Source organism: Camellia sinensis, chromosome 12 (genome assembly GCF_055761805.1).
Source record: "Camellia sinensis isolate YWXY chromosome 12, ASM5576180v1, whole genome shotgun sequence".
Classification (NCBI taxonomy): Eukaryota; Viridiplantae; Streptophyta; class Magnoliopsida; order Ericales; family Theaceae; genus Camellia; species Camellia sinensis.
Window position 1 is genome coordinate 41,142,948 of NC_138972.1, and position 12,717 is coordinate 41,155,664.

The following is a 12,717-nucleotide window of genomic DNA, read 5'->3' on the forward strand; positions in this document are numbered from 1 at the left end:
TCGTATCTAATTGTGTTTGTGTAACTTTATAAGTACTTTTAATTTTTAAAATTTATTTTTACACAAAAAAGAAAAAGAAGAAAAATGTTCTACTCTAAAATTAGACTTATTTTTTAAAAACTGAATGATGTGTTTTCATAGATTAAAGATGAAAAGAACAACTGCATGAAGTTAGTCAGACTTGGCTATAACAGGACAATATTTTCTGGTAAAAATTGGAACGCAATAGTTCCTGTTTTCGAAAACATGAAAAACAAAAACAAAACAAATTAAAATACATAAACTACCAAACAGAGTATAAAAAAAGTACATAGTCATTCCAAAAACAAACCTGACATAGACTTATGATGAGGACTCAAACTGTGATGATGAAGATCAAGAACTGAAACAGGACTCGAATTCTCCGAAACACACACGGGTTGTTGGACTTTCTTAGCTATGTTGTTTCGACTCTTTTTCTTGTTCCTAATCTTCGATTTACTCCCTGTTTCCTTTTGATTCACATTCTTAACTCCACTTTTTTTCGCTCTCAAACTTTCATGAGGTTGTCTCTGAGCAACAACAACCTTATTCTTACAATCCAAATTAATATTGTCAACCTTCAAAGAACAATTTCCACGAGCCCTGTTTGACTGATCTTCCTTTCTTCTAAAAACCTTCATCTTGTTTTCAAACTTTCTTTCTCTTAAATTCTCTCTGTTTCTCTATGTTTTCATCTATTTCTACTTCAAATCTTTCGAACCCATGTTAGAACTCAAACCCATTTTGTTCCTTACATTTCCACCTACTTTGTCGAAGCATTGTTGTTAGAGAAAGGTTGGAACTTCGCAAAACGATAGTGATGTTCTGACTAGACCCATGAGTATTGCGACTACTCCTGGGGTCTTGACTTGGTTTTGAAATCTTTTTTGGGTTTTCGAAGGTGGTGGTGGTGGTGGGGTTGGTGATGAGATCGGATGGGTGGATTGGGAGGCTGTCGGTGTAGAGGAGACGACGGAGGATGCCGGAGTAACGCTTGGAAGTGGAATTCTGTGACTCGATCATGTTTGAGAGAGAGAGAGAGAGAGAGAGAGAGAGAGAGAGAGAGACTATGTGGAAAGGTGGCAAAAATTGTGTTTTGAAAGAGAATTAGGTAAAAGGTGGTAGTGGTGTCACCAAAAGGCAACGAAACTATAAAGTGGTACAATATGGAGGGTGGAGTGATTCGTGGAGTCTATCATAATTTTCATAATTTGAATGGTTCTTATTTTATGACTTATTAGGTTAAATATTTATATAAAAAATTAAGATGGTTAGATATTAATTGTTATGTATGCAACCAATTTTATTATTATATGGTAGAACATTTAGAAATTTTATTTTGTACGATGATTATTTCTGACTCATTAAGTTTTTAAAATTTATTTAATTATTTCCCTTTCAAAAATCAATATGACAAATTTTTAAAATTCACATATTTTTATTCTAAAATAGTGAAATATTAGAATTATGTAATTTTTTTTATTTATTTATAACAATGCATAATTTTAATTATTAATTGTTAATACAACAATTTTAATTTATCTATACTATATGTTATAGTAAAGAAATATTTGAAACAAACCACTTAAACTTATATATAAAATTTTATTTACGAGAGACAAATTATAAAAAAATTAAATATAATTATCGTGTTTTTAATAAATTATATATTATTTTATCCCCGTGCATAGCACGGATGATATAGTTCTATCACAACGCAATTCATGTTATCTCTATATGCAAATCATTTATTTTGTAAAATTTATCGAACAAATCATTTGTGTGAATAATTAAATTAATAGAGTATTGGTAGATGATAAAATCATATTATTATTATATAATATAAGTAAAAATGTTGTAGCCTCTATGAAGTTGAAAGTCTCACTCTAATTTTCTAAATTTTTCTGAATTTTATAACACTTAAAATACATATGTCATTCTATGATTAGCTCAAAATATAATTTATATAAATTAAGGCAATTTTTAAATCCTCTAAATCATTACCAAAATTTATTAGTATTGCTTCCCTAAATTTTGTGATTATTATTCCTAGAATTACTTTATTCTAATTGGAATCATAATCTATATGATTATACATACCAAACTTCAAAGACTTCTATAATTATATTTAAAAAGTTTAGGAAATATAACAATGGGAAAAGAGCTGCATATTAGGTCCTCAATTTTTGTTTTATTTTGTTTTGTTTTGTTTTTGTTTGTTTGTTTGTTTGTTTTTTGTCTTTAAAACACAATCACTACATAATTCTTTAAGTATATGGGAAAAAAATAGAAATACAAAAAGAATTATTCAGAGATTTTAGCTTGAAACAAATACGTCGTCTATTTTAGCTCGGTAAAGAATTATTTGTCGTCTATTTTTTTGAAACAAAGATGCTTTAAATATATAGCTACTGATATTCAATTATCTTAATTTTTTATATAAATATTTTAATTAAAGAGTTTTAAAAAATGAACGGTTCAAATCATCGGAATCGACTTTAAAATAGACCTACTAAATCCAAACGTTCTCTCAAATTAAATAACAACTTAAAAATGCCCAAATCCTTTCTAATACCATGACATGGCTTATGTGTTAATTATATGTACACAAAAAAAAAAAAGTTATAGATAAAACATGTTGAGTTATTTTTTTTAGGTAGTTAAATAAATGGATAAATTATAAATACATATTCAAAATTTATTTAAAATATAAATTATTTCATGTGATTTGTAATGACAATGAAAAATAAATAAATAACTAATTAAACTTTTTATTTAGATTCTAATTCTATGAACTTTTAAAAATAGTTTCACAATTTAGAAACTTATAAAAAAAAATTATATGATGTTTCCATTTGAAGCTAGTATATTGGGAAAAAATTTTAGAATGAAAGGATGAATATTTAATTTATAAAATTCATAGATTTATCGGTGTTTGAGAAATTGACGCAACAGAATTTTTATGATCCAATTTTGATTTTGTGTTTATTTTGAGTGTTGGACCATGGCTTGAGATAAAGTTTGTTGGGTGTGGTTTGATATATCTGTGAGTCATGTTTGGTTTATGGGTGAAAATTTAATTCGAGAGTCATGATTTAAAATTAATTTAATTTGAGTTTGTGTAACTAATTATGTGAATAGTGGGGACCACTTTGGGTCTATTTGATTTATTTTTGCTTGAATCCCAAATTAGATAGCTACTTGAGATTATTGACTTTACTCATATTGGACTCCATTTAGTCCATGTCTTGATTATATATATATATATATATATATATAAATCATCATAAGAAGATTGTGAATATTTGTGGTGTGTGTGACACCAAATTATGAGGCTTATGAATGATAAATTTATGATACATACCATAAAATCAAGGGATATTTATCAATAAATCCTATCTCACAAACAGTTTTACCGATTGGTCTTAAGATTATTTCTATTGTTCTGATTAGTCCTATTAGTGGGAAAATATCTTACCAGTTGATCCTATTTCCTTTGTTTAGTAACATTGAGTGGTCAATTATACCCTTCCGTGTGTGTGTCGCGTGACATACATCATTCAAAGGCAAAAAGCATAAAGAGCCTTAGTGTATTTTGTTGGTGTGTAGCACCCACATCATTCTAAGGCAAAATGCATAAAGACTCTTAGTGTACTTTGTTGATGTGTGACACACATTGTGTGCGTCACGTGACATTCTAAGGTAAAAAGTATAAAGAGCCTTAGTATACTTTGTTGATGTGTGACTCCCATTGTGCATGTCACGTGACATATTGTGTGTCACGTGACACACCCTTATAAAGAGCCTTAGTGTACTTTGTCGATGTGTGGCACCCATTGTGTGTGTCACGTGACATATTGTGTGTGGCACATGACACACCCTCATAAAGAGTATGCATCTAATAACATATAAATGAGGGCATTAAGGTCCCTCAAAATATCCAAGGACTAAACGGTTTATTTGAAAAAAATTGGGACCAATTGGTTCATAAATTTAATATTTGAGATTTATTAGTAAATCTCCCTAAAATCAAAGTTATATTTTTTTAATCATCTAAGGATTTTATTTATTAACTTATACCTTTCACCAAATGAGAGGATCTTATTTTCACCTAATCTTGATTAGTTTATTACATTAAAGTTTTGATTTCTTTCTTTATTTATTATCTGTGTTGGTGAAATCCAAGATGAGACAAAAAGTTAGTTTCATATTATAATGAAAGAAAACTCTCTCCCTCATTTTCTACAGTTGAGGGCCGACCAGCGACCCCTTTTTTTTCAATTTCTTTCTTTCCTTTACTTGTTTGTGCTGTGACAAGACTCAACATACTAAAATATATGTATTAATTGATGGGTGTACCCATTTCTTTTGTGATATTGTGCCAAGACTCAACATATTAAAATATATGTATAAATTGATGGGTGTGCTCATTTCTTTTGTGATATTTCATTACATTAATAATGATTCATATTATTAAAAAAAAACTATTAATAGTATTAATATATTGAGAATGTCAAAAATAAAATAAAAAATCAAGGCATAAGCAGTAGACGGGGCCACTACCACATCATTAATGGTGCTGTTAGAGCACCGCTTTTAATAGTCTCAACCATTTTTCTTGATTACATATGTAAAGAAGCATTAAATGAGATGCAGACATCACTTCTCTCCTTCTACTGGCCGAGAGCCATTCTCACCTCCATAGGTTTGGATATACTTCTCCACAGATAGAGCTCCTTCCCATTCATTTTGTTTGGTGTCCTCCCTCTATACAAAGAAAGAAAAAGAGAATAACAGTCCATCTTTTTACTTTTTTTTTTTCCTCTAAAGTGCAAGCCGTGAGACTTCTCCCTGTTTTTCCCCCCTTTAAAATTCTTCTTTTTCCATTGTAGAGACCTTGGTGTCCTAGCCTTAGCCTTGGTTGTTTGGGTTTTTCTTAAGTGGTTAGTGAGATAGAGATTTGAGAGAGTTTTGTGAAGAGAGCTTGCTATTCGTGAAGGGTTCTTGGAGGATCTTGAAGCTAGGAGGGTTTGTTGGCTTGGACCTATACTTTTCACCTTTTCATCTTCTACTCATATGTTGAGGTAGGGATTTGTTTGATTCTCTTCAATACTTTGTTATAGATAGATATGTGGTATTTTATTATTGCATAAGAAAAATGATTTGTAGAGAGATTAATGAAAGGCATGTGGATTTTGAATTAGGACTTTTGGATTTTAAGAGCTTATCTAATGATTCATTATTGATTATGAAATTTTGGGATAATAAAACATGTTTATGACGAGTTTATGAAAAAACCCTAATTTTTAATTAAATATTCCAGAAGCTAGAGAAGAATTGATAATTATATAATTATTGAGACTTATACGAATTTAGAACATCATTGCGGTGATTTAATTAAAAAGCTTAATTTTAATTGTTAGTTTAATAATTTGAGAATGAGGTAGGTTGATTATGCTTATCGAGTCGTATAAGTTATTGTGAAGTTGAAATGGAAAGGACATGGATGGGTTGTCATGTAATGGAACCATACCAAACATGTTGGGAATTTTAGTTAATGAAATCAAAATTTTGAAATAGTAGAATATAAATAAACGAAGAAAGGATAATGATTTTACAATTAATTGTTGTGAACTTGTAACAGGGAATTTGAAGAGGAAGGGAAATACGTAATGGTCTTGAAATTTACTTTATTCCGAAACTATTGATGATTGGAAGTGGTGAAATTGAACATGGAATTGTTATGAGAATTATATTGTTCCTATAAGAGATTTGAGTTTTTTTGTCTAGAGGTTTTGTCTTTGGCCATCGGTGAAGGATGATATTGTTTGTTATAGTATTGATGAGAAATAGGTTGATATAAAACCTTATGTGTTATCGATTGAATAGCCCAATTCCGTAATAGATAAGAGTGAATAGAATGAATTTGAGATACTTGTGTTGTGAAATGTGATTGTGCTATATGGAGGTAACACAATCCTTTTGGCTAGGAACCGGTAAAGCGAGTGGATGTGCTATATAGAGGTAATGCGTTCCTTCCGGTTAGCGTCTGGTAAAGCAGGCTGTGCTATATAGAGGTGATACATTCCTTCTGGCTAGCAACCGGTAAAGTAGGTAGACGTGGGGCTCGATGAAACCACGGTGGTGATGTGAGGCTTAGTGCGTCCTCAAGTTTATTTGATTGTCAATTTGCATATATTTGAAGAGATAGTTGTTGATGAATGTAACGCCCTCAAAATAATACCAATAACCCAATAGATAAGAGAAACGAGCATAATAGAATTGAAATACTTTCATTCATCAGAGTTCGAATTACAAAAGATAATACATGCGATGTACATTCATAAATATCCATCCTGAATCTACAGCATGTAATACCAGTTAATAACAACAAAATAAATGCCCTACGAGCTTACATCTTTCCAAGACTTTACTTGGTTACAACAAAGAGAGTCGTAAGCTCTGTACATATGATAAGCCTTGGCTTGAATAAACAATTAAACACAAAACACAAAAATAGAGCCTCTTGCTCCTAGGTCCTCCCAAGCTACATCCTTGGAAGAAGCATGTCACCGGTACCTGAAAGTGGTTTCCCAAGTAAAGTGAGTCAAAGCCCAGTAAAGATAATCTAACACAATATATGAGGTTTAACTAAGATATAAGTGTAGACAAACATTCAATATCTATGACCAAATTACATTCTTTCCATGACTATACAGTGCTGATACTCACATCTCAATCTATTGCCATTTATTCATTTCAAATTAATTCATTTCATTCAAATCATATGCCAAGTGTGTAATTTTCCAAATAACCTAATTGAGACTACAACTCAGTGGTTCTCAATCAACATAATGATCATACAAGCATTTCCAACCTTGCCATTTTACGAAAATTTCGTCTGCGAGAACGACACCCATGTATACATAAGGTTTCGGGACTTTCACCCTGGACACTACGGCCAACTTAACTTTCAATGGAATCCATCCCTTATCTCATCCCAAACAATGGAGTACATCACATTTCTCCTCCCAAAATGTCATACATATACAATGTATTTAAAAGCATCGTCATATTCAATGACTATTAACTATGCACATTCAATGTCTTAACACACCGTCATATTCAATGACTCAATTAAATGATTAGTTGCAATTCACCTAATCCTCATGTAATTTCTACAATAATCATAGCTATCATCTACCAATAGCCCAATACAGATATTTCTAAACAGATATTCAATCTTTATAACAGATAATTCATCACATTTTCGTAGCTAAGTGTTTAAATAAATCCAACCACACCATTCATCTATACTTTCCCTCAATTTTGTAATTTCCATGCTAATTTCATTATTTATACAAATTAATTATCCAAGACATATTAAGGCAAATTCCTCCCCAAATTTTCTCAAATATTAACCCAAAGGCTAAAACCCATCATTCTAACACAAAATAATTTCATTTCCAAAACCTCAAGATCATTTATGTAGCACAACATAGAAACCCCTCTTTTTAATTTGAGTCATGTGACAACCCTCACTACTGTTTACTGATAACACCACTGATTACTGCTAAACTGAGACTGATCATGATAAGTAATTGAATTGATTGAAATTCTGAGTTAATTGATTGAGTGTGTTAGTTTAAATGCATGTCTATCTGTTTGATTGTTAAATTATTTGTTCATGTATTACGTTTAAACTGTAAATTGAAGGCCTTATCGGCGGCCGAATCTGAAATTAATTAATGTTTTATGCTAGTGGGAATTTATATGATTTTACGGTATATTTAATTGAAAATTGATTTAGAATGATTAAATTGGATTAAATAATGTTAAATCACATAAGTTAGACTTATTTACCTTAGTGCCATTAAGTGGACTTTGCTAGACAATGTTTAGTCTTGCTTTACATGTGTTGGCCTCACTTTTTATCATCCTTCTTGAGAGACCAAACGTGAGAGAGAGCTAGAGAGTTGGAGAAGAGCTTGAGTTCTTCACTTTTGCTTGGAGTCTTGAAGATTTTGAAGTGTGATTGCATATTTGAGCTTCGATTCTTGTAATTGAGGAACCTAGGTAAGGATTTCATCATTTTAATTGTGAAATCAAGTTGTGTCTTGCATGATTGATGGTAGATAGGAGCCTAAGGTCATAAATTGGTTGAAGATTGTTGAATTGAAGCTTATATCATGCATGCATGTGTATATCTTGAAGTTTAGAGTTGTTTTCATGGAAATTCTTGCATGCATGTCCATATTTGGGTTATAGTCCATGAATTCATCATGTTTGGGAGCTTTGAAGTTGATTAAATTCATGCATGTTGCATGTTCATCATGTTCTTGATGTTCTATTTTGAAATGGTGTTTAATTGACTCACCCTTGGGCTTTGATTTTACAAATTGATCTTCAAAACATGTTATATTATGGGTTTAAAGTGTTTTTCTAGAAAATAGGCCCAAGAGGTTAAGTTTTGATGCATTGGAGTTGAGTTTTGAGCTTGAGGTTCAAATCTGGAAATTCCAGATTTTGGACTCACGCTCGAGCCAGGAACTCTACGCTCGAGCATACGCCTTATGTTCATGCAGTCCGCTTAAGCGAGGAAAGTGGCGCTCGAGTGTGAAATGCATGTATCCAGTACTTTGTATGTGTTTACAGTCCGTTCGAGCGAGGACTTGTGTTTCACGCTCGAGCGTGGTTCGAGCACCCATCGAGCGTGATTTTTGTGCATCCAGTACTTTTACTGTAGCTTACAGTCCGCTCGAGCGACGGAAGTCGCGCTCGAGCGGAGATCATTTGTCTGCATGTCCGCTCGAGCGTAGAAATCCACGCTCGAGCACGACCCCTGTTTTCTGAAAATTTTGAAAAGTGTTTTAAAGTGCATCTTTGCATCCTCATTCCATCCTAGGCACTCCTAGGCCTGGTTTAAGGCATCTTAATGAGGATATTGATGTAGAACCACACCGAGGTAAATTAGGGATTAAGTTATTATTTCCCAACTGTGTAGCTTAGTGTGTGTTCGTTCTGTAATTGTGTAGGGTTGGCATCCGAGGACGCTCTAGCTGCTTATAGCCCAGTGCTCAGTGCGTAACAATGTTATAAAGATATGCTCAATTGAGATTATTTTTTGAACAAACGACTGTACTGCTTTATGAAATGACACTGTTTACTGAATGAATGTTTGTCCTATTTGTGAACTGTATTCGTGGCATCCATAGCAATTTACTGTTACTGAACTATTACTGCTACTGTTGCAGAGATCTCTGTCGGTTCCCATGTTTGGGACCACTACTGTTTACTGATATGATGGCCATCATTGACTGCTCAATCTATTAAGACCTACTGTACTGTTTTGCTATTGGGTGTACCACATATGACTATTATAGTTTCTGAATGACTGTTATGGCATGAATTATGAGCCACAAACTGAATGACTGATATACTGATAAACGACTGCTTTCAATACTGAAAGGACATTCATTCTTAACCTCTTTACCCATATGTTATTCACTGGGCTTTAGCTTACTGTTTATATATATATATATATGTAGGTGTTCAGGCACCGGACCAGAGCTAGAAGCGTCGGATTAGCTCTTGTTTTGTCAAGCCAACCATCGTGCCTCACCTTAAGGTTCTAAGTGCTGCCAAGCTAAGGCTGCTTCGGGGTGTTTTAGATTCCCCCTTTCTGTCTCTATATTGTATAGACTGTATAGACTCGTACTGTACTGTTATGGTAGGGATTTGGTCCCTAACCCGAATGTTTGTATATGTATATATAGTACTATTTTGTTCTGAATGTGAATATGTTTTAAAAAAAAAAAGTCTTTTTGCATACAGACTGTCACAGCTCATTGGACATCTTTTAATTACTGTTTTGGCTTCCGCCAGCCCCTGTACTCTGTATTACTGTCTTACTGTGAAGTAAGCCTTCGGTAATCTCAGATTACTGGCCGGTTACGGTGCTAAACCCATAGGGGCGGGTTTGGGTCGTGACAGAGTGGTATCAGAGCGATATTAAACCACGAGTTATACCGCATACATGTGTCCAAATGAGCTATAGGATGTCCTAGAAAAGTAAATAGGGCATTGCATGAGCATGAAAAGTGTGTGTGGCCATGACATGAATATCTGTGCTAATGTGTTTAAGTATGCAACTGCCTATGTTTATTATTGCTATAATTGTCTATAGTGAAATGAATAATGCAAGAACTACTGATGAAACTGAATCATCTGAGGCCAGAATGGCAAGGCTAGAGAGAACAGTTGAAATGTTGACTGAGGTCTTAAGGCTGCAACAACAGAACCAACAGCCCCCACCTCCTCCAGTACAGCCAGAGCCACCTGTTAATGATGATATAATAGCTCTGACACAGAAGTTTAGCAAGATGAAACCGCCATCCTTTCAGGGAGGCCTTGAACCATTGAAGGCTGAAGCGTGGGTACTTGAAACAGAAAAGTTATTTGAAGTGTTTCCATGTTCTGAAGCACACAAAGTCCTATTGGCTACCTTTACTTTGCAAGAGGAAGCTAGACGGTGGTGGATGCTTTTCTGTGACACCGACACTGTTATGAATTGGGCTCAGTTTAAGGGAGCCTTCTTTGAGAAATATTTTCCACAGTGTGTCAGGGACCGAAATGTGATTGAATTTGAACAACTGAAACAAGACACCATGTCGGTTGCAGAGTACGAATCTAAATTCACTGAACTCACCAAATATGCACCACACATGGTTAATACTGATTACAAAAAGGCCAAGAAGTTTGAAGGCGGCCTTAATGTTGAAATACTTGACAGGATCACTGTTCTGAAATTACTAAAGTATGTGGATGTTCTTGACCAAGCAATCATGGCTGAGTCGAACATCGAGGCACTGAAACAGACTGAAACACCGGGAACTGAATGGCATGGTAAGAGACGAAGTTTTAAACTTAAGAAAGGCCGGAACAGTTCGTTGAACAAAAAGCAAAACACAGGGTCAACAAACAGTTCTATTCAAGGAAACCGTTCTATACCGCCCTGCTCCGAATGTGGTAAGAATCATAAAAGGGTTTGTTATAAACTCTCTGGTGCTTGTTACAGGTGTGGCAAGGTAGGCCACATGGTTAAAGATTGCCCTTCTGCTCCTCAAGGCAATAGCAAAGCTGTACCAAGCGCAGCAGCATCAACTGCTCCACCAAAACTCAACCCCAAAGTGACTGGAAAAGAGCCTGTGAGGCAAGGCCGAGTGTTCACACTCGTACCGGGAGATATACAGAATACCGAGACCGTTGTGTCAGGTATACTCTCACTTTGTGCTCAAAATGCATATGTTTTGATTGATTCGAGGTCTACACATTCATATGTATCGCATGCTTTTTCGCGAAAATTGAATAGACCATTGGAACCCATGAACTATCTGTTAGCTGTATCTTCACCTGTTGGGAGATCCATGACTTGTGCTTATATGTACCCTGTATGTGAAATTATTGTTGGGGATGTTCATTTGTATATTGATTTACTGCCATTGAATATAGATCATTTTGATGTGATATTGGGAATGGATTGGTTAACAAAATACCATGCTACCATAGATTGTGTAACAAAACAAGTTGTTTTCCGTTCACCCGAACTGCCTGAATTTGTGTTTAACGGAGTTGGAGTAGTACCTCCCCTGTATCTGATTTCATCCATGAAAACTTTTAAATTGATTAGAAAGGTGTGTAAAGGGTATCTATGTTCTGTATTGACTGTACCTACTGATGATAAAACTAATGTGGACAATATTCCTATAGTCAGAGAATTCCCAGATATTTTTCCAGATGATTTGCCAGGGGATTTGATTGATAGGGAGATTGAGTTCACCATTGATGTGATTGCGGGTACACAGCCTGTATCTAAAGCTCCGTACAGAATGGCACCTACCGAATTGAAAGAGTTGAAAGTTCAGCTACAAGAACTGTTAGATAAGAAGTTCATCAAGCCCAGTACTTTATTGTGGGGCGCGCCAGTCTTTACTTGTGAAAAAGAAAGACGGCTCATTGAGACTGTAACGCCCTCAAAATAACAACATTAAACCCATCTGATAAGACATGCATTTACATATAAACTAACCACATTCCTTTATTCCTTAGAGTTCCATTACATAAGTATTACATGTTAACATCATAACAAAATGCCCTACGGGCTTACAGCTTTCCAAGTTAACACTTGGTTACAACAAAAGAGTACTAACTCGTTTACACATAAAGCCCTTGGCTTGAGGTTACATGTAATACATCAAAAGTTAAGCAACAAAAGTATGCCCGCCTCTAGCCTCCCAGCTATGTCCTTGGAGGTGGCATGCTACCAGTACCTGAAAATGATATTCCCATATAGGGTGAGCCACAGCCCAGTAGAAATACACTAAACCAACCATGAACAATGACTAAAATATTAGCAATTGATAGATGGCTAACACAGATACATTCACATAAATTACACATTTATGTCAAATGACTTACAAGTCCCAATTACTTTTTATTTCCCCTTTTTCAACAGATAGGCATATAAGCACTACCCACATGCTCAACAGATATGTATAACAACAATATCCACATTCTCAGATAAGCAAATAAGCTATATCCACATTCTACAACAGATATGTATAACAACAATATCCACAGATAAGCATAAAAGCTATATCCACATTCTACAACAGATATGTATAACAACAATATCCA